The 22,328-nt window shown below is 38.4% G+C and overlaps 1 protein-coding gene and 1 long non-coding RNA gene across 3 annotated transcripts in view; both read left to right on the top strand.

The window, feature by feature from the left end:
• LOC108416981 (B-cell receptor CD22-like) overlaps window positions 1–22,328 on the top strand; it is a 60,105-nt gene that overhangs the window by 11,021 nt on the left and 26,756 nt on the right. The gene's annotated exons all lie outside the window — the stretch shown is intronic.
• On the top strand, window positions 9,583–17,142 carry LOC119262826. Of its 2 annotated transcripts, XR_005129941.1 has the most exons (6): window positions 9,583–9,605; window positions 11,728–12,000; window positions 14,778–14,879; window positions 15,350–15,421; window positions 15,504–15,578; window positions 16,619–17,135. It is a non-coding gene; the product is annotated as an uncharacterized LOC119262826 (long non-coding RNA). The 2 variants fall into 2 exon arrangements; XR_005129940.1 differs by lacking the exon at window positions 9,583–9,605 and having other exon boundaries at window positions 11,457–12,000; window positions 16,619–17,142.

Here is a 22,328-nt window from a genome sequence, read left to right on the forward strand (position 1 = left end):
CGGCCGTCACCAGAGCAACAGGGAACAGCTTCTCCAAGGTTTAAGGCGATTGAGGCGGTATGCCTGGAGTGAACCTCCTCCGTTGGACCATTTGACCTCATATTTGACCTTACTCCTTGTGTGACCTCAAAGGGCTCTTGGCGCTTGGTGAGTAATTTGCAGCTCATCATGTGCAGTATTTTATCTCGCAATGTAAATTCCTCCTCTCACCCTGAAACCTCACACGTACAGATACTAAACTGTGGGAACATCTCACTGATCCTGTTTCTGTAGACTGTGAGTAAAATGTTTGTGCACTTTATCAGCCACATTTAGTCTCAGAGGCCTGAGAACAGATAGCAGCTAGAGACGTGTCTGTGGTCTGATTTCTATTCTAATAAAGCTGCAGTAGTAACATCAACCAAATGAGGACCTGAAACCTAATGATGTTTTTTTTTTAAACTCACAATTATTACATCATTTATGCAAAGCTATGAAGTCCCGTTTATTACATGACAGTCTTTTCTTCAAATATTTATAACAATACTGTTACAGTTTCCAAGCTCATATCCTTTGTTTAAATCTAAGCACAGCCGTAACGCTGAGTCTGTTCCTTTTGGTGTCTTTGCTGCTGTGTGGTAAACTAACCTTCCTCTGGACGCTGCACTGCAGTCAGATCTCACGCTCAGATCTTTCCTCTGTGGTCTGAAGGTTTTATCTAGGTTCACATCTTTCTGCTCTCATTCACACTTTATTCACACTTCACAGATGTACCAGTTACCCACTAACACCCCGCCCCCCCACCCCAGCCATGACAGACCCTCGGTTTTGAACATCACACCGATAACAATCTTCTTTCACTCAGAGAACACAACGTTCATTATTTCCATAAACAATGTGACAGTTTGACTGGTCAAACCACAGTTCATGTTTCCACTGTGCATGAGTCCATTTCAGTTGAACTTGAGTCCAGAGAGGTCAGCAATGTTTCTGGACGTAGTCATTTCTGCTGCACATAGAAAAGTCTTACCTTGCATTTGTGAATACAGCGACAGACGGTGTTTGTCAAGATATTGGACCATGAGCTGATCTCCATCACAGAAGCAGGCAGGCCTTTAATACAGTTCTGTCTGAGGGGTTGAAAGTCATTAGAATTCCATTGTGGTGTTTCTTTAAAAAAAGAACATTTTAGCTAAATGTCACTGTTGTGACACTTTAAACTCGTATTTTATGACCATAATAACACAAAAGCAATTGTTGTTGCAGTTTTGTGCTTTTAACTTGTAAACGCCAGCCAAGGCACATTATTCTTAATTTGATATAATTATTAAAAAGCAACCATGCAAGAAATTATCACTTCCTCATCTGGTCTAATTAATTTATTCAGTTCCAAAAAAAAAATCACCTGACTGTGTTGATGTGTTTGTGAGTAAAGGCCTTTACAGTGACTGGAGAAAGAACCCCACTCATACTTTGGCCAGCAGTGAACTGGCACCAGCCTACAGTCACCTATAAAGTAGATCATCCAGTGAACAGACATGAATCAGTTAAACAGAATTGAACAGCAATGAGGTGTTTCTAAACTTTTATCTTGTAACAAAATGTTTCATGCAGCAGCTCCCTGCGTTTAGAAGTGAAGACTCTATTATAATATCTCACTCACAACCACAGACACAGAAAACTATGGGAGCGTCTCGCTGCTCACACATCTATAACCTGTTAGTAGAACTGCTGTGCACGCCATCAACCAAACTCACACCCAGAATACATCTGAGCACTGAGAGCAGAGAGGAGTGAGATGTGTTTGTGGTCTGACTTCTGTTCTAGTGGCAGTGGCATCATCAGTGAATGAGGAACTGAAACTATCCCTGCTGTTTTTTAGGGTCATGTTTAATAAAACCTTCAGTTGGTCTAAATCAGTGGAGCTGAGCTGAGGGTCCAGCACAGTTTGGTGTTTTCTGCTCCAGATAAACTGCTGACTGACTAATTAGTTGAATGAGGTGTGTTTGAGCAGGGAAATCATCCAACTGTGCAGGAATCTGGCCTTCCAGGACCCCCCAGCATGCTCTAAAGTCAGAAGTGGGTAGCACTGCCGCCTCACAGCAAGAAGAGCAAGAAGGCTGGGCGACCAGAGTCCTTTCTGTGTGGAGTTTGCATGTTCTCCCCGTGTCTGCATGGGCTTCCTCTGGGTGCTCCAGTTACCTCCCACAGTCCAAAGACAGGCAGTCTGGCCAGGTGGACTTGCTAAATTGCCTCCAGGTGTGATTGTGTTTGTGGACATATCTCTGTCTGTCTGCCCTGTGATGGACTAGCGAGCTGTCCAGGGTGTATCCTGCCTTCCACCCAGTGACTGTTGTGACTGGCTCCAGCTCCCCCATGACTCAGAAGGATAAGCGGCTTAGAAAGTGGGCGTGTGTGTGTGTGTGTGTGTGTGTGTGTGTGTGTGTGTGTGTGTGTGTGTGTGTGTGTGTGTGTGTGCGTGTGTGTGTGTGTGTGCGTGTGTGTATGTGTGTGTGTGTGTGAAATTTGGCAGGAATTCTTTCTTCTCAAGTCTAATTGATAAAACCCAAATGGCTTTTTCCACTACAGATAAATGGCTTAGTTCTCTTATAATGTCTGACCTTAATTATTCTGTAAAATTTGTGATGTTCTTTTTTTTATCTTTAAAAAATTCTCTCTCTCACTCTCTCTCTGTCTCTCTCTCTCTGTCTCTCTCTGTCTCTCTCTCTCTCTGTCTCTCTCTCACTCTCTCTCTGTCTCTCTCTCTCTGTCTCTCTCTGTCTCTCTCTCTCTCTGTCTCTCTCTCTCTGTCTCTGTCTCTCTCTCTCTGTCTCTCTCTCTCTCTCTCTGTCTCTCTCTGTCTCTCTCTCTCTGTCTCTCTCTCTCTGTCTCTGTCTCTCTCTCTCTCTCTGTCTCTGTCTCTCTCTCTCTCTGTCTCTCTCTCTCTCTCTCTCTCTCTCTCTCTCTCTCTCTCTCTGACGTACTGTGTGTGTAAGGACACAGGAAATGCTGAGTGTTGAACACAGAACAGTCAGTCAGTCATTACTGGGACAGTATGGAGCTCAGTTCTCTCTCTGTGCCGCTCTGTGAGTAAAGCTTCTCTTTATATCTTCATTAGATTCAGTGCTGCTGTATGAAGTTATTGATAAAGTGATTGTCTGTAATTCAGCTGCTTTTGTTTGATGTCTGTACTTCTCTGATAGGTGGGTTTAGTTATATCAGGCTGAGGGTCCGGCTGTAAGAGCTTGAAAAGTCTAGCAAATTGATTTTTAACAAACACAGCAAACACAAACTCTATAAAACTCCAATCTTTTATTAATATAATATCAGCTGTGCTGAGGCTGAACTTTAGCCTGATTAGCTCAATAGTAAAATGATGTTCATTTGATTTTTCATGTGAAAGAACATAAAGTGATCACCTCCTTTACACAGAACACACTTCTGCACAGTTTCATGCACAGCGGCTGTTTATTTGCTGATTTTAACACGCTGGAAAAAAAGAAAACAGAAATTACGACATTTTATATTTCATGTTTATCTTTTCCAATTTGTTAAAATCTACAAATAAATAAAAACATGTTAAAATGTGCAGAAGATTATGTTACATGTCGTATTTAAGCGTCTTCTCTGTAGAGGATGTTCATTTATTTTACACTTAGCGATGTTTAGCAGCTCCATTTTGCTTGATGTCCCATTTTATTTAGCTGCACCACCCGAGGTGAGACTTCTGTCACCTACACTCAGTAACAGACTTTTTACAATAAAAAGCTCATTAATATCATATAAAACAAGCTTTACTGTTTGTTTAGTGTGAATCTTTAGGAATCTTGAGATGTCTGTCAGATTGCTGTCAAACGCAGCAGATGATGTGACTGTGGGACCAAGAGAAAGTGACCAAAACCGTCTTCACTTTAAACCTGTTGGATTTGTTCTTGAGCTAAAAGCAGGCCTGTGTTTTAACTGTAGATTTTCACTGATTTATTTATTGCATGTCTTTTGAAATGTACATTGTTTTTTTCTTAATTCTACTCTGTGATGGTGCAGTGGTCATGGTGATGGTGAAGAGCGAGCGCTTTGTTCATGATGCTGATTCTGATTCTTACTCACACTGTGTGATTTGAGCTGATTGTCCAGCTGTGCACGGCCTTTTTCAGACTTCTTCATTCTACCTGTGATGCCAGCTAATACTTCACACTAATGCAGCATGTTCTCTGTTCCTCTCCTGCTTTAGTGCTGATTGTGCTCATCCACTGTGGACAAACTCAAGGTGAATCATTACCTGATTCTACTGCAGTATTTAATTCACTTTAACACACACTTTCATCTTATTCCCCACATTTAATACACAAACATTATCACAACCAGCGAGGAGGACAGGGTACTGTAGTCTGTGTAGTGCAGTCTGTGTAGTGCAGTTTGTGTAGTCTAGTCTGTGTAGTGCAGTCTGTGTCATGCAGTCTGTGTCATGCAGTCTGTGTAATGCAGTCTATGTAGTCTAGTCTGCGTTGTGGAAAAGCTTGTTATACAAGATGATCCAACCAGCAGTGACATGGCTGATTCTCTACTGACCTTAGAGGTGGTTTGTTTATAGACTTATTGGCCGCTGTATTTATCTCTGCAGGAGGCTGAACTACCCAGACCGACTGCCTGTTTGTTAGGATGTGTAAGTTGGCTACTCTGTAGGCCATAACTATGATATAATGAGAGAGGTATGGGAGAAATTGGCCAAGACTGCTTTTAACACTGACCACTAAATCAGCATGTAAATCTACGTTTGGTGGCATAAATGGCTTCACCTAAAAGACGCTACAGCAGATTCACTAACAGGTTCTAGAAAATCAGCTTAGACTGATGGTAACACTGTTACAAACCTCTGAGGCAGCATCATCAAAGCCAAATGTGTAGACGTTGTTGTAATTTCAATAAAAAATCCTGCTAATAGAAAGTAGCTAACATGCAGGAACGCTGCTGAAATCATCCCAGAGTCTGGAAAAACGACACTGTAGAGTTATTAAGCTCACAGACCAAGAAGGCAGAGTGATGGGTTCTCCTCTGCCAGAACAGGATGAGAACTGTGTAATAAAGTGGGTAACAGGGGCGTCAGTAGATGTTCATGGATAGAGGGGTTAAGCTTGTTCTGCAGGGTGTGGGGTCGTGATTTTGCTCTGTAGGCATGTTTAATAAGCTAGATGACAGAATTTCATGGTCACGGTGGAAAATATTAGATTTTCTCAGTTCAATTAAATTGAGTATTAATCTTAATCATTTCCTCCCTCTCTTCCTGTGTTTAGAAATACACGAACTTTATTAATCTCAGATTTACAAGAACTCAAGGAAATAATGATCAAGCCATTTACTATTATTTTTATTACTGCTAATAAACGGATGTCCAGCTATGCTGACCATAATTTACCACAAATCCATATTGTTGGGGGAAATATTGGCTGTTCATCACCGTCTCTCTGTAGATTATAGATCTTGAATAAGGTCTAATGTTTATCTTGCTGAGCCTTCAGCCAAAATCCTGTCTTCAGCTCGTCACTGATAACTTTGCAGTGCATAAGAGACCCGCCCCCTGATCTGATGTGATTGGCTTACAACCTATGAGCTCTGATATGATTGGATAAACGCTACATTAGCCAATCTTTGGTAGTACAGAAGAGGCAGTACTGCATTAGAGCAGCAGCGCCTCCCCCAGTTTGTGCCCTGCTATAACAGGATACTGTTAATGAGAAAAAAGTGCAGATGATTTGTACTAGTAATTTTTATTCATGGTTATATAAGATTATATGAGGTTATATAAGGTTATATGATGTTATATGAGGTTATATGAGGTTATAGATAGATAGATAGATACTTTATTGATCCCGAAGGAAATTTAGGCATCCAGCAGCAACAACACAATACAGTAGGAAACATATTCAACATCTATCAAACACAGAACAATAGAAAATATATAAGGGTATAAAAACTTTCTGTACAAGGTAAAGAACTATTTGTAGATGGAGCAGTGCAGTAGATTTTTCTAACAGCCAATAAATAAATTCACAGAGCAAAGTGCAAGGTGCAAACGACATTGGTTATAAAAGTGACTGATGTGCCATAGAATTATTAATATGTACATGTAAAAAATATAGTTCTGTAAAGTGAATATGTGAATATATGAATGCCACACCATGAGTAAATGTACTTGAGTGTAAGAGAGGTTGGGGAAGTGTAATTGTGAATAAATAATTAAGCGGTTGAGTAGTTGAATAATGTCCATGTAGTGTGACTGGGTTAAACTCAGTCAGCAGCAGCCTCCCGTCCCCAATGGGAGGAACTGAAGAGTCTGATGGCTCTCGGAATGAATGATCTTCTGAGTCTGTCTGTTGTGCAGCTCTGTGACAGCAGTCTGCCACTGAACACACTCCTCTGCCTCATGATGATGGTGTAAAGTGAGTGAATATCATTGTTCATGATAGAAAGCAGTTTATCCAAAGTCCTCCTGTCTGCTATTGTTACCTAATGCTATTGTTATATGAGGTCATATATGTTTATATGAGGTTATATGAGGTCATATATGTTTATATGAGGTTATATGAGGTTATATGAGGTCATATATGTTTATATGAGGTTATATGAGGTCATATATGTTTATATGAGGTTATATGAGGTCATATATGTTTATATGAGGTTATATGAGGTCATATATGTTTATATGTGTTTATATGAGGTTATATGTGTTTATATGAGGTTACATGAGGTTATATATGTTTAAATGAGGTTATATGAGGTTATATGAGGTTATCGCCCCTAAATTTGTCCTAGTAAGATTTGGGGAGATTCATTTCCATAAAGTTCAGCTCCACTCAGGACTCATTCACTACACAGCTGTGTTGGTGGAACCGCTGCTTCTGGGTTGGTGCTAGAGGGGCTCTAGGGGGTGTTCAGGTGTCCCTGGTAGCAACTCCAAAAGAGTTGATTGGGCTTTTCCTGTAAATGATGTAAATGTAATCAGGCTACCAGTTTATCAACCTTAGGAGCTGCTGCTGTCACTAATGAAACTAATGACGCCTTGATGACGTAGAACATTCACTAAGCCGCGTGTAACCCGTATAAAATGAAAACAGTGAAACAGGTCAAATGAATAAAGGCTTTCTCGATATCACGTGATCAACGCGCAGATTCTCGCAGGCCTCATTTACATATACTGCGGCTGTGTGGCGCGAGCGGCGCGGAAAGTCCGCTGTTCAGTGACCGGCGCTTTCACGCAGGCTGCGCGTGCGGAGCGGCGGAGTCCCAGACGCCACAGTGAAGCGCCGCGGTGTTGAGAGAGAAAACCTGAAATCAGCCATAAAAATAAATGATAATAAACAGAAGATCATTAAAACCAGGCTGTGCTGCAGACAGATCTCCCGGATGTTCTACCAGGCCTGAAACTGCTCTCTAATCCGGAGTCTGAACGCTGTCCATGATCAACAGACTCACCCTGTACATTTAGAGATGGGAGTTCTGTTCATCAGTGACCGAACTGACCACTTATCCATCCGGACACAGGCAGTGAAGAGCAGCACAGCAGTAAAGAAGAGCTGAAAAAGGAGAAAAGGAGAAATCAGCACCTGGAGTTCTGCACATATTCAGCAGTGTGGGTTCCTCACTCTGTCACATTCCTGCTAAACGAACCTCTCTGAGCTCTTAATCCCCATTACAGTCCTGTAGATGAGCGTTCCCTCTGAGAGAAATCAGAGCAGCAGCACACTGAACAAACAGCCCTGCAGCTGAAGTTATCAATGCACCATAGATCAAAGATGATAAAAGGGTCTTAAAGAGACAAAGTCAGGAGTTACAGTGCAGCCCGAACAAACTCATTCATAGAACAGAGGAACATTAAACTCGTTAGTCTCAGATCACGAGATTAGGATGATAAACTACCTCTTATATTATAAAGAGTAAAGCGGCTCCGCTGACGTCATCATTTTATATCAGCAGGTAAAGCCAGACTGAGAGTGGATCCTCAGAGCTCAGTCTATACTGGAGACACAGTTACTCTGAGCTGTGAGCCACGGTATCCGTCTGACTGGAGCTTTTACTGGAAGATAAACTCTCAGGATATAAATCATCATCAGAGCACATTCAGTATAACAGAGTCTCATCCAGGAGAAACAGAGTTTAGGTGTTTAACCTGGAGAAAACACTCTCATTCAGAGTACAGTGATCCCATCAGGATTACAGTGAGAGGTATGACATGTTTTCTGTTTACTTTCTTTTTACCAATGACTTGATTTTAGAAAGACTGTTATTTTAATTTTACATTTTCAAATTTTCATTTTAATTATGTTATAAAATTATTTCACAGTTTTCTATAAATTTATAAATAATGTGATGAGTTTTCAGAGTATTAATGGCCCATTACACTAAATCCTATAAAACTGAAGGTCCATTTAAAATAAATAAATAACTTATTATATTAATTTAATATATTATCATTATTATTATTATTATTATTATTATTATTATTATTACATATTAACAGTGATTGTTTTGATGTATTTAAATCCAGTGTAAAGTAATAAATCCAGGCTAGTAATAAGATAAATAGTTATAAATCAACATTTATAGGGATTTTCTATTGAGAGGCGTCTGTCCTGAACCCTCACCTCTACATTTACACTTGTCTACATATTTTCTCTTTGGTGCCGTTTTAATAAAACAGTCATTTGATCAATTATAAAAATAATCAGAAATGTTGTCCCTCATTTTCATGTCCTTACTGTAACAGGGGGTCCTTATTTTAGCCACGCCCCTGCATTTTAGAGCAGGCAGTGAGGCTGCATCTCTGCCCCTCATGGTGAGCAGTTTTCACTGTTTTGAGGTAAATTTGCCCCAAATCTGAAAATCCTAGTGTAACATCAGGAATCGTCAGCACTGAAACACATTTTCTAGAATGAAGTTGATTTTTGTGCTTAAATGAAAAATATTATGGTTGTATGTGTTTCCAGCTGTTCAGAGCTGAGCTTGCTAATCATATAAGAAAGCATTATTGAGTAAAATCCCTACTGAAACACTCACTATGAAAACAGTTGGTAAAGTTCTGGAAGTGTTATGGATGTTTTTCTAGTGAAAAATTGGAATTATTAATGATCTGTTTAAATAAAATAAACTATAAAGTAATTAAGCTATAGAGTCATTCAAGACTAAATGATTTCAGTCTAAATTCCACATCAGTTAAAATAATCCATTTACATTAAAACTCTTCTTTGAGCAGAGAGACCAAAAGATTCCACTAAAATCAGCTGTTAATCCTTTTGAAAATTATACAAATATACAGATTTTAAAGATACTCTTCAGATTTTCATCATATTGTCATCTTTGAACAGAGAGACCAACAGCTACAGTGAACGTCCAGCCAGCTGGTCATGTGTTCATCAGAGAGAGAGTCACTCTGACATGTGAAATAGAAAGTGGAGATGACTGGAATTATGAATGGTACAAGAATAATAATCTTCTCAGAGATGCTCAAAGGAAGAAATATGAAATCTCTAATGTTGATCAGACTCATGCAGGTGATTATACCTGTAAGGGAACACAGTCAACAGGCCGAATCTCCACACACACCAGTGAAGCTGTTACACTGACTGTATCAGGTGAGTTTGGCAAATTCCCCTTTAAAATGTCAGAAGTACATGTAGCTCATCTCATAAACTCAGGCAGCATCAGCTGATGGTAATAATTGGCCTTTGAATGAAAACTTGAGGATATAATTTTGTCTTTAATTTCTGTAACTATAGAAAATAAAAACATCCATCTCGTTAGTCTCAGATCACGAGATTAGGATGATAAACTACCTCTTATATTATAAAGAGTAAAGCGGCTCTGCTGACGTCATCATTTTATATCAACAGGTAAACCCAGACTGAGAGTGGATCCTCAGAGCTCAGTCTATACTGGAGACACAGTTACTCTGAGCTGTGAGACGCCGTATCAGTCTGACTGGACCTTTTTCTGGAAGAAAGACTCTCAGGATTTACAGCATCAGCTGAACACAATCAGTATAACAGAGTCTAGTGAGGAGAAGAAGAGTACCGGTGTGCAGTGAGCAGAGGAGTCTATAATACACAGGACAGTGATCCCATCAGGATTACAGTGAGGGGTCCGTCATGTTCTCTGAGTTACTTTTTACTATTTACTAGTTTAGAACGACTGTTCAAAATATTCTAAAATTATTTCACAATATTCCATAAATCTTTTGTATAGTTTCATTAATCTTCAGGGTGAATATACATTCCAAAAGTATTTATTGTCTTTGAACAGAGAGACCAACAGCTACAGTGAACGTCCAGCCAGCTGGTCATGTGTTCATCAGAGAGAGAGTCACTCTGACATGTGAAATAGAAAGTGGAGATGACTGGAATTATGAATGGTATAAGAATAATAATCTTCTCAGACATGCTCAAAGGAAGAAATATGAAATCTCTAATGTTGATCAGACTCATGCAGGTAATTATACCTGTAAGGGAACACAGTCAACAGGCCGAATCTACACACACACCAGTGCAGCTGTTACACTGACTGTATCAGGTGAGTGTGGCGTCTTTCTCACTGTATTTCTGTCATTAACAGTCAAAAATATATTACTGTAATAAAATAAATGTAAAAATAATGAACCACACATATCAGTGGGGCTGGTTTTAGGGTTTTCTGGAAGTGCAGTGAAAAATGTTCTGCTTCCCCCCTTTTTGAGTTCCTCCAGTTTAGTTGAATGTATTTATTTTTCTCTCTCAACCTCCAGAAAGTCACACATTCAATCATGTTGAGATCTGATGTTTAACTCGGTTGTTTTCTTTTTATCTTATAATAATTTTTCAGCTCCAGTTTAGGAATCTTCTGGTTTTTCACTTACTTGGCATTTCCTCTTCCTTTTGACTAGAAGTTTCTCCTGAACAATCAATAACTTATAGGCTGTATTCATTGGAATTAAATAAAGTTTTTCTCTGCATTGACCTACAACTTTAGTACAAGTTTAACCACAGACAATAGAAATAAAACATTTGTTTGTTGGTGTAAATAGAGTCTAGTCTAAAACTGGACACTTCCAGTCCTACAAGAGAACCTCAGAAGTGCACTGTAAAAGCATTTTATTTGGGTCACCATATCTGATGATCGATCATCTTGAGAAATTATGCATTAGAGAAGTTCTCATGGTCAGCAATAATGAACCAACTACAAAATCCAGAGAAAGTCCTGCCTTCCTTAGTTACTGTTGCTACGTCCATCATCATTTTAGTTCTGGTAACCTGGTAGCATCTGTAACACTAACAGACTAAAACATTGAGATATAAAGAAGAATTCAGAAGCTCACAGAGCAGTAAGTCTGGTAACATGTAACATAGAAACTGACTGTAAAAGACAGTGAAGACTTACATGATTAAAATGGACAAAATATGAATGCTGGCCAATTTAAAGTGAACAAAAAATGGGTTGAGGAATCCGTGTTTACATTAGTCACACCAGCAGATTTGTTTAGTCCAGGGTGTCCAGTCTGATCTGCAAAAGGTTGACGTGTCTGTAGATTTTCATTCTGACTAAACAGAAGCTCACCTGAGTCCACTTGTTCAGTCAGTTGGTCTCAGTCTTCAACAACTGACCATGACCTGTGTTACACTGAACATAAGCTGTCTGTGTTACATTAAACCAACACTGCTACATCTCTAAATAACATGAAGCTGAAAGTCTAAATTCTATCAGCTGAACTTTGTTCTTCATCAGCAGTAAAAGTCAAACCTACAATCACCTCAAACCCTGAAGGAGCTGCACTGACAGGAAACACAGTGACTCTGTACTGTAAACTCCATCAGTCTGCTGGATGGACGTTTTACTGGTCCAAACACACACAGAGCTCTGAGAACGAGACCATCACCAATGTCTACACCATCAGCTCAGTTAGTCTCTCTGATGGAGGTCAATACTGGTGCAGAGCTGGCAGAGGAAACCCAGTCTACTACACACACTACAGTGATGCACTCTGGGTAAACGTTACTGGTGAGTAAGAGTGATATTTTATAGGGAATGGAAAGAATTATTAAAGTGTGAAACATGTAAAAGTCTGAAGACGGCAGAAGCTCAGGAGATACTCTGCAGTTCATTAATGTGAATCAGCATATCCTGATTGTTAAACTGATTCATTACAGTATTACAGACCATCCACCCATTTAATGTTGAAAATTAATTGATAACTGTATGCTGTATGATAACAATAAGTACTTAAATACACCTTAATTATACATTAATTAACTGCTAAGTGAGCATTAGTTACTGATTAAGTGCTTAGTAATTAGTAGTTGAGTAAACTGTTACCTGATAGTTTAGTTTGTCGTTAGTTCACAGCTTATTTATTCATTAATTGTGCACTTATAGCTGCTTTTTTACCTGCTAGTGAGCTGATGAATGTTTACGTATATAAATAATGTGAGAAATAACAACTCATATGTTAATTTTCTGTTAACTAATCTACGGAATTATTGATATTAATTAACTACTTCTTTGTGTTCTTCCCAGTAAAGTCATTATTCTTGCCACTAATTAAACTATGAACTCATAATTAGGACTTGAACAGTAACTGATATCTTAATTTCTCTCTACTTGTTTTTGTCTCCCCTCCAGTAAAGTAGAAAATATACAAACAATATCAAATTTTATTCTAAATGATTCTATGCAATAAATTGGACACTTCAGTTTCTTATTGATTGGAAAGTCCTTCATACTTCATTTCATCAATGATCCAAAATTGGTTTTCCATGGTATCAATTCAAAAAGAATGCTTGTGGCTTGTGGTCACTGCATATCTATCTACATATCGCTGCTGTTGTAACAAAACCTTGTATCTCTGTTTTTGTCATTTTACAGGTTTTGACATATTTTGAAAATGTCTGTTGTAATTTAAATTGTGTGTAAATTTCAGTCCTAAATGACTGTGAAAAGGTCTGGCTCCATTGACTTACATTAAAAGCAAAGTGTGTATTTACTGTCTCCTGTAAATTTACCATTTTGGAGATACAAGGTTTTGTCCCCACAACGATATGTCAGGCAGCCTGTGTTGTAGGCCTGACCTGTGTGTCCAGTTTCTACAGTGATTCACAGTGAAATGTATTTCTGCTGCTTTTAATCATGAATTTGTAGTACAATTAGTAAATTAGTAGTGAAGGTAATCGCTTCACTTGAAGGGACACACAAAGTAGCAATTAATGGTTAAGTAGCATTAAGTAATGAGGAATTCATGATGAACATGTAGAAACAGTTGTGAGTAGAGAGAGGCAGCAGAATATGAGGAGGTGAAGGAGAGTTAAATAAGCTGTGACCTAATGACTAAACTATCAATTAACAATGTACTCAATTGCTAAGTGTTTAATCTGTAACTAATGCTTAATAAGCAAGTACATAATACATGAATGAGTATTTTAGTACTGAATAGCACATAATTATCAATTAATGTGTGACCCATAATATAAACATTTACCATTTAATTTACAGTCAAAATGGCCTTTAAGTACAAGCAATTAATTTTTTCAAGAGATATTTCTTAGGAAGTTACATACAAGGTAATCCTCATGCATAAGTGGGGAAAAAAACAAAAAAAAAAGATAGACCACCAAAGCTCAATGATCAATGCTCATACACAAAACATAGAGACAATATACACAAGATATAGTGAAATATACACAAAATCTAGAGACGATATACACAAGATATAGTGAAATATACATAAAATCTGGAGACGATATACACAAGATATAGTGAAATATACACAAAATCTGGAGACAATATACACAAGATATAGTGAAATATACACAAAATCTAGAGACAATATACACAAGATATAGTGAAATATACACAAAACATAGAGACAATATACACAAGATATAGTGAAATATACACAAAATCTAGAGACAATATACACAAGATATAGTGAAATATACACAAAATCTGGAGACAATATACACAAGATATAGTGAAATATACACAAAATCTGGAGACGATATACACAAGATATAGTGAAATATACACAAAATCTAGAGACGATATACACAAGATATAGTGAAATATACACAAAATATAGAGACAATATACACAAGATATAGTGAAATATACACAAAATCTGGTGACAATATACACAAGATATAGTGAAATATACACAAAATCTAGAGACGATATACACAAGATATAGTGAAATATACACAAAATCTGGAGACGATATACACAAGATATAGTGAAATATACACAAAATATAGAGACGATATACACAAGATATAGTGAAATATACAGAAAATCTGGAGACGATATGCATTTTAAAGTGACTTGAGTGACTCAGTGTTACTGTTCTTTATAGTGGCTTAGTGTTAAAGTGTTATTGTCCATAGAGATGATATGATACAGTAATAATGACAAAGTGACTGACTGAAAATGGTAGTTGGGGAAGAAACCACAGCTTCATAGCTTCTTCAGAAGCCTGACAGCCTGTGGGTAGAAACTGAGAAACTGTTCATCAACCGAAAAACAAGCTCCTCTCTTCCTTCAGCTCTGAAAAGAATCCACAGATGAGCAGCTGTCAAGACGCCGTTACTGAGCAAAGGAAAAAGACAAAAAGAAGAGTTTGTACTAGAAAGCATAAGCTGACCATCTGAGACGGGTTAAGGTTTTATGGACGAGTCTAGAAGTGAGATATTTGAAAGTAACAGAACGCAGTATATAAATCACTGAACAGGACAACATTGTTTAAATACAAATTAATTCATATTTCAAATTCATCTTCCTCTCTCCAGCTTCAGGTCCTGGTGTAATAGTCGGAGTGTCAGTGGGACTGAGTCTAATCTTGCTCCTCATCATCGTACTGGGCCTGATTTGCTGTTACAAGAAGAGCAAAGGTTTGAAGACACACTTCCTCTGTCCTGTATGAGTTTATGCAGCTGAGTAAAGACAGATTTCTGTGAGCTGAGCTGTTTGTACTGGCACTGATATAGAAGTATAGTTTGAATCTCTTATTCAAAGATGTATCTCTGGCTCCCTCTACTGGAAATCAGCAGAACACCAACCAAAGCCAGCATCTGTCAGTGTCTGGGGGGTCTCTTTCAGGAAACCCACCACTGCAGGCTGCTCAGTTTGCATGACTAACATAATCACTAGGATTTAGTTTTTATAGCAGTTACACTGTTTCAGTAAAAGATCTCATTCACTCTGTAATAAGCTGTGATCACATTTATGGATTATTGATTTCATATTTAACAGGAATGCGACTAAATTTCCTCTTGTTCATTAATACTTGTTTATAAGTGAGGTGTCTGTGATGATGTGAGAACACAGTGGCGTCTCTGATGAGTAACTTCTTCTGTTCCAGGTGATTCTGCAGCTCAGCCCAGTGATGACACTTACGCTGAGATTATGACTACAAACAGCTACAGAGGAAGCGGTAAGAACTGCATCTCTACAGTAACAGATATATTTTCTCTTTAACTGGTTTTAGTATTAATGTAAATTGATTTCTCTTTCAGATGAAGGAGCGACACAAACAAATGACGTGACTTACTCCCAGATTCAGCTGAAAAACCTGGAACATCATGAAAAAGGTGCGCAATACCACCTGCCCATTTTTTAGAAGAACACATCAGACTGACTGTAGTAGCACAGCGTTGGCTGTTGCTCTACCTTGTGACTCAAACGTTACTGATGAATAAATGATTTGAACAGATTTGAATGAATTTCTTTGTACTCCAAAGACGAATTGTGCAGCGTCCAGTGATGTGCTTTATTCACATGTTGAGACAAAAACATGAAGATGGTGATTTAAAAGAAACGATGAATGAAAACAGTGTCTACAATGTTATAGACAAATATGTAATTACACAAGTACTTAATGTCGTGGTATTCGTGTCTAATTTTTTCCCTGTTCTATTACATACACACATAGTGTGGGTGATGACCGTGAGCTGCGTATAAGTTTCCTTCATCTAAATTACATTCAATAAATGTTCTCTGATCATCATCGGTGATATGAAGTAGGTGTCAGAGACGTTTACATCTAATGTGGGAGCTTCTCTGTGAACTGTAGCCTTTAAACAGCGACAATGTTGGCCACCTTTTATTTTGAGGATCCTTAATATCTTAAAGCTCACAAATGCCAACATTGTTAACAAACTAATTCATTAATTGAAACTCTACCTGTAATTTAAATGATGCATGAGACAGAAGATTTCAGAGCTTTATTAAAGCCTAGACTCGATCTCCAGACGACAGTAATGCCTAAACAATCAGAGTCAGTAAAGAAACCTGAGCGTGTTTAAAATACAATTTAAACATTCACAGTAATTTGATTCTGGCAAATAAAAGCTTCTGAATGAGTTGGTTCAAGTAAATGAGCTGGAGTTTAGTGACGTCACAGAGACAATTAATTCAAAGGGCTGTTTTTGCTGCTTTCTTTCCATATATGGACAACTTCTTCATTAAAAACAAGCAAGGGAAATTTGATTTATAATATATTACACTGATATTGCTGTGAGTAGAGTGGATGGTTCTAACAGCAAAAACATGTCAAATGAAGAAAATCTGCTTTTTGTAGACTGTCAATTATACACAAACATGTAATTCATAAAGCGCTTTTCTCTTGTAGGTCTGTGAAGAAAACTGCTGCTGTTTCAGTGCAGAACAGTAACCACAGAAACCCCTGGTTGGGTTCTAAGGAGTGCAGACAGAAGAGGATCTGAACACATTTAGACTGTCAGAACTTTCATACATGATTTGAACAACTTCATTTACTAATAAGCAAACCTCAGTCATGTCCGTCAGCTCAGGGGATCAAATCGGCAGCCTTGCAGTCACAAGGCTGGTTCCCTAACCACCAGCCCACGATGATTCAAATAGTGCCAAATCTTGTTTGATGAGATTTTTGTAGTTATGAGTTTTGATGTTTAATGTGTGTTAGTTTTATTTTTTATCATTTATATTATTCTTTTGCCCAACTAACAATCTTCATAAAGTAATGCTGATGACAAAAAGCAGTCTGGTCCTATGCTGTGCTATTCTTCTTGTACTGTATTGTATTCATGTATTGTTACATATTTCTGTTTTTGATCCAGTTGAATTACATTTATAATAGTCATCCATCCATTTACCAAGCCGCTTCTCCCTCAGGGTCGCGGGGGGGTGCTGGAGCCTATCCCAGCGGTCTTATAATAGTCATGTTTTCATAAAATAATACATTACTTTGATCTTTTAGCAAGCTGAAGCAATACATCTCTTCACGCTGTATTTTTTATTATATTTGCAGATGCCAGAAAGTGGCACAAATAAATATATTATCCAACCACAACAACTTCTGTTCTTTATTCAGAGACAGACATGAGCTTTGATCAAAGACCTAATGTTAGGAGTCACAGCCTTTCTCTCTAACCTGTTTGTCTCTAGACAGACAAAGCACTTCTTGTAAGTCGCTCTGGATAAGAGCGTCTGCTAAATGCTGTCAATGTAAATCTGTTGTTATCAATAACTTCTATCTAACGGCATTAAATGATTAATTTAGCCAATTTAAATAAAGTTTTGGCCTTAAAAATGCAAAACATCTGAATAATAAATAAAGTAAGAACGTCTAAATACTCCAGTACTGAAATGATTTGGTCCAGCTCTGTAATACAACTTTATCTTATACATTTTATTCCTATGTTTTTTTGTCACTGTTATTATTTGGGCATTATGTTATTTTTAATTATTATTATTTTTTCCTAACCTGATAATATACCTATTTTTTCCTGTAACAAACAGTATCAAAATTGTTGTTGTATACAAATGTGACCTTTTTACCTCACCTCTGTTGTTTCATCATTTGTTGTCATATTTGATCATATTGTGACTTTGGATCTACTTTATATTTAGATTGTTTACCCAGAAATAGGATAAATGTACTTGAAGTGTAATTTTGTAAACTTCCAATAAAGAATGTATGAATAATTTTAATAATAAATTATGTTGATGGCGTCTATTCTGAATGACTGAGTCAGCCATTCAGAACCAGAAGGGCTGTTCAGCCCCATGTGCTCACATGGGTTTAAGAGGATTTTTCTTCTACTTTTTTTGGTTTTGCAGTTTTTGGTCAGGTCAAAAATGACAGAAATTACATATCTGCTCATTAACATCCACATCAAACAATAATCATCAAACTCTACCCAACAGAGTGAGGCCTACAGTAAATACTGTATGTACAGAAAAGAGGATGCATGCAAATTGAGACTGTTCTCAAAAATGAGGCATCTTGAAAATATATGCACAATTAATGAACTTGATGGTGCCCCTAAAATATGATTCAAAACAGTATTTTTACAGGTATTACCTTAAACAATGCTGCACTGCTGATGACTTGATAGAACAGAGAATGAGTATAGCTGGAAACATTAAACATGAATTCATTAACATATTTACCCACCTGCTGGTGCATGGTGATGTAATCAAAACTCAGACTGTAGAGATGGTGATAAGTACCATATTTGTGTGCCATCGCAAATATTCTCACAACGTAGTTTTTTCCCATTAATGAATATTTTTAGGTTTGAAACTGTGTGCGCATGCACATGCAAGCGACTGATACTGGACCAGTCCAGCATTCCACAGTCAACTTTCAATGGTTTTATAACAGTCGAACAGATTGAGAACAACAACTCAGCCACGAAGTGGTCGCCATGTTAAATGACAGAGCAGGGTCAGCGGATGTTGAGGCGCATAGAGCGCAGAGGTCACCAACTTTCTGCAGAGTCAATCACTACAGACCTCCAAACTTCATGTGGCCTTCAGGTTAGCTGAAGAACAGCATAGAGAGCTTCATGGAATTAGTTTCCATGGCCGAGCAGCTGCATCCAAGCCTTACATCACCAAGCGCAATGCAAAGCATCAAATGCAGTAGTGTAAAGCACCGCCACTGGACTCTAGAGCAGTGGAGACGTGTTCTCTGGAGTGGTGAATCACACTGCTCCATCTGGCAATCCGATGGCCGAGACTGGGTTTGGCAGTTACCAGGAGAACAGTACTTGTCTGACATTGTGCCAAATGTAATGTTTGGTGGAGGGGGGATTATGGTGTGGGGTTGTTTTTCAGGAGTTTGGCTCGGCCCCTTAGAGAATTTCATGCTCCCAACTTTGTGGGAACAGTTTGGGGACGGCCCCTTCCAACATGACTGCACACCAATGCACAAAGCAGGTCCATAAAGACATGGATGAGGGAGTTTGGTGTGGAAGAGCTTGACTGGCCTGCACAGAGTCTCTGACTGAGGCAGTCTCTGACTGAGGCGATCTCTGACTGAGTCTTTATGAAAAGTGGGAGTGAGCTGAAACAGTCCCATCCTATCTCAATGCTGGTACATCTGAATGGCACAGTAATGTAATGAAGGGGGGGGTTGCAGGACAGATGAACAGGAGAGCAGGTTGGTGATGGTGAGGAGGAGGCCCTGAATGTCAGTCTTCAGCTGGATGGGAGGACAGTCATTATCTCAGGAAGAGTAAAGATACAAAATTAGTTCTGGTCAGGAGGTTGACTGTAATAAAAAGATTTCCCCCAGAGTGTGGCTGGTGACTCTGGCAGATCTAACTATAACAGCATAAAGTAAAAGGAGAGAACCAGAAGGTAGCATAGATATGAGAGAACCCTGAGACACTGGATCCCCCCACTTACCGTCAACAAACCTGTGTGATCGCGTGAAGTGGTGGGTTATAGTAGGTTACTCTAAAGTATAGGATGACAGTCTAGTGCCCCTATAATTCCTTTAGGACGTCTTAATTAGCCAATAGCTGGTTGTTAATTGGCTGCTTATTACTACTTTATTAAGCAATAACTAACTTAAGTAAAAAGAAAAACGTTTTGTTTGTTAATGCATTATTCAGTGCCACTCCCAAACTGTGGAATACCTTTCCTCCGCTTTCCTTAGCTTTTCCTCCAGCTTAGAATAATGCTGTACTTATATTACAGAGAACACGTTTATAAAACTCAAACTGTTGTTTAACTCTTAGATTTTTATCAAATGTCATTTGATTTCAATAAATGTCTCACTTTTGTATGTCTTTATAATATTTTACGTTTACTTGTTTACGTTTAGTTGCCACTGTCCACTGGCCACACCACATCCATGAATAAACATACATATATAGATACTATATATAAACATATATAACATATCTTTTCATTCTGTTATTATTATTGTCCAGTTCGTACTCCATTGCAGTACAGATGTCATATTCATGATGTCATATGGATTTCCCACCCACTGCTCACCACCCTGAGCTAATGCCCTATTTGGTGAAACAACGTGAGAAAAAACGTCTGAGCAGACTTTGACTTTTTTAACTTGTACAGCAGCTTAAGCAGTCTGAGAGAGGCACTAAATTATTAAAATATCTATAAATAATACTGTGCACAATCATTTTCTGAGTAATGGGTCTGTATGAAGTGCACTTACTAATAAACTCTGTGATCACTGTGAGCTTGCAGCTTGTCTGAATTGTTTGTTATTATGTTCAATGCTCTAGTTTAGTATTCTTTGTTTTTCTGAATGTGCTCTTAGTATCTTACCAACCTCTAAATAAAAATTACATCATACTCTAAAATGCAACTGTAGCCATTCAGCACAGTCCAGGCCCATGTGGATAAAACAAACAATACTGGTTTTATTATCATTAACCCAAAACAGGCATGGGTCAAAACCAGAAAACACAGAAAGATCACAATATTGATCATAACACCAGGCGAACGACGAAGGGCAAGACAAAAGACGTAGTTGGTAAATCAGGTAAAACAGGTACAATACTGAGACCAAGAGCCCAAAGCAAAGGTACCAGAGGGAACAGCAAAAAGGCGTAAACAAGTCAAAAGGTGGGAATCAGAAAAAGGCAACCAATACAAACGCTCAGTAAGTTCAAGAAGAAGCAACACCTCACACTGACTCTGACTAAAGCCCGGGCTTATATACTATCTGGACTAAACATGTGACAAATATACACAGGTGAGGATCTTCTAGTAATCAGGAGACTGTGAACGCTGATAGGTAGGCACAAGACTATCATGAGTCACATGATCCCTGAGAGTGTTGTGGGTAATGTAGTCCATTTCAGTCTGAGGGTTTGTCCTATATGTGACAGCAGCTTTACATTTCTAGAGAAAATGTAAACCTAAGAAGTTTTTACTTCACTCTGTATCACTTTCTCTCTCCTACAGATGGTGATGTGGTTCTGGACATTCCTGTCCATCCTGTGCCTGAGGGAAATTCTCTGACTCTCCGCTGTTTATTTCGCTCCACAAAGCCCTCAAACGTCACAGCTGATTTCTATGAAGATGGATCACTGCTCCAGACCCAGATGACAGGAGAGATGATCATCTGTACTGTCTCAAAGTCAGATGAAGGTCTCTGTAAACACCCAGAGAGAGGAGAGTCACCACAGAGCTGGCTCTCAGTCAGAGGTGAGAACAGTTTCTTGTTATTTGATTCTTTCTGTAACTCTACAGTTTCATATTTTAATTACAGATTCCATCTTGTAGCATGTAAACTATTTTCACCTCACTGTGGTGGTGCGGGGTCTCTGTCTCTGTTTTAACAATGTGAGAACACAGTGACGTCTCTGATGAGTAGCTTCTTCTGTTCCAGGTGATTCTGCAGCTCAGCCCGGTGATGTCACTCATGCTCAGATTGTCACTACTGAAACGTTTCTTGAAAAAAATGGTAAAATCTGCATCTCTACAATAACACAGATAATAATCTTTAATTGATAATAATCTTTGTGTTGTTTACTCTTATTATTTTTGTTTTATTCTGAATTATTTCAGTATCAGATGAAGCAATGACAAGACCAAATGATGTGACATATTCTCAAAGAGAACATGAGAACATGCAAACACACAGAGAGGACCCCAGTCACCCAGCCGGGGAATCGAACCCAGGCCCTCTTTGCTGTGAGGCGCTACCCACCACGCCACCGTGCCATAATAATAATAATAACTTTATTTATAGAGGACTGATGGCAGCTCAGTATGCTTTAAAAAGATACAGTGCAGTTCTCCATTGATCTGAGCTCTTGTTTTTGATTTTTTTCTTTGAATACCTAATAAAAACAACATTAAATTAATTAACTCTGCTTGTTAACATATTAATATGTGTCTCTGCATCACTATAGACCAGGGGTGTCCAAACTACGGCCCGCGGGCCAACTGCCCGCAAAACATTTTATAAATAGAATAGAATATGGCCCGCACTTCAACTACTGCACTTCTTAGTTTTAACACCAGGGGGAGTTGATCAAGGCAGTTGCTCCACCAAAAAAAATTCCCCCAAGTTACTAAACATGGCAGAA

Source organism: Pygocentrus nattereri, chromosome 29 (genome assembly GCF_015220715.1).
Source record: "Pygocentrus nattereri isolate fPygNat1 chromosome 29, fPygNat1.pri, whole genome shotgun sequence".
Classification (NCBI taxonomy): domain Eukaryota; kingdom Metazoa; phylum Chordata; class Actinopteri; order Characiformes; family Serrasalmidae; genus Pygocentrus; species Pygocentrus nattereri.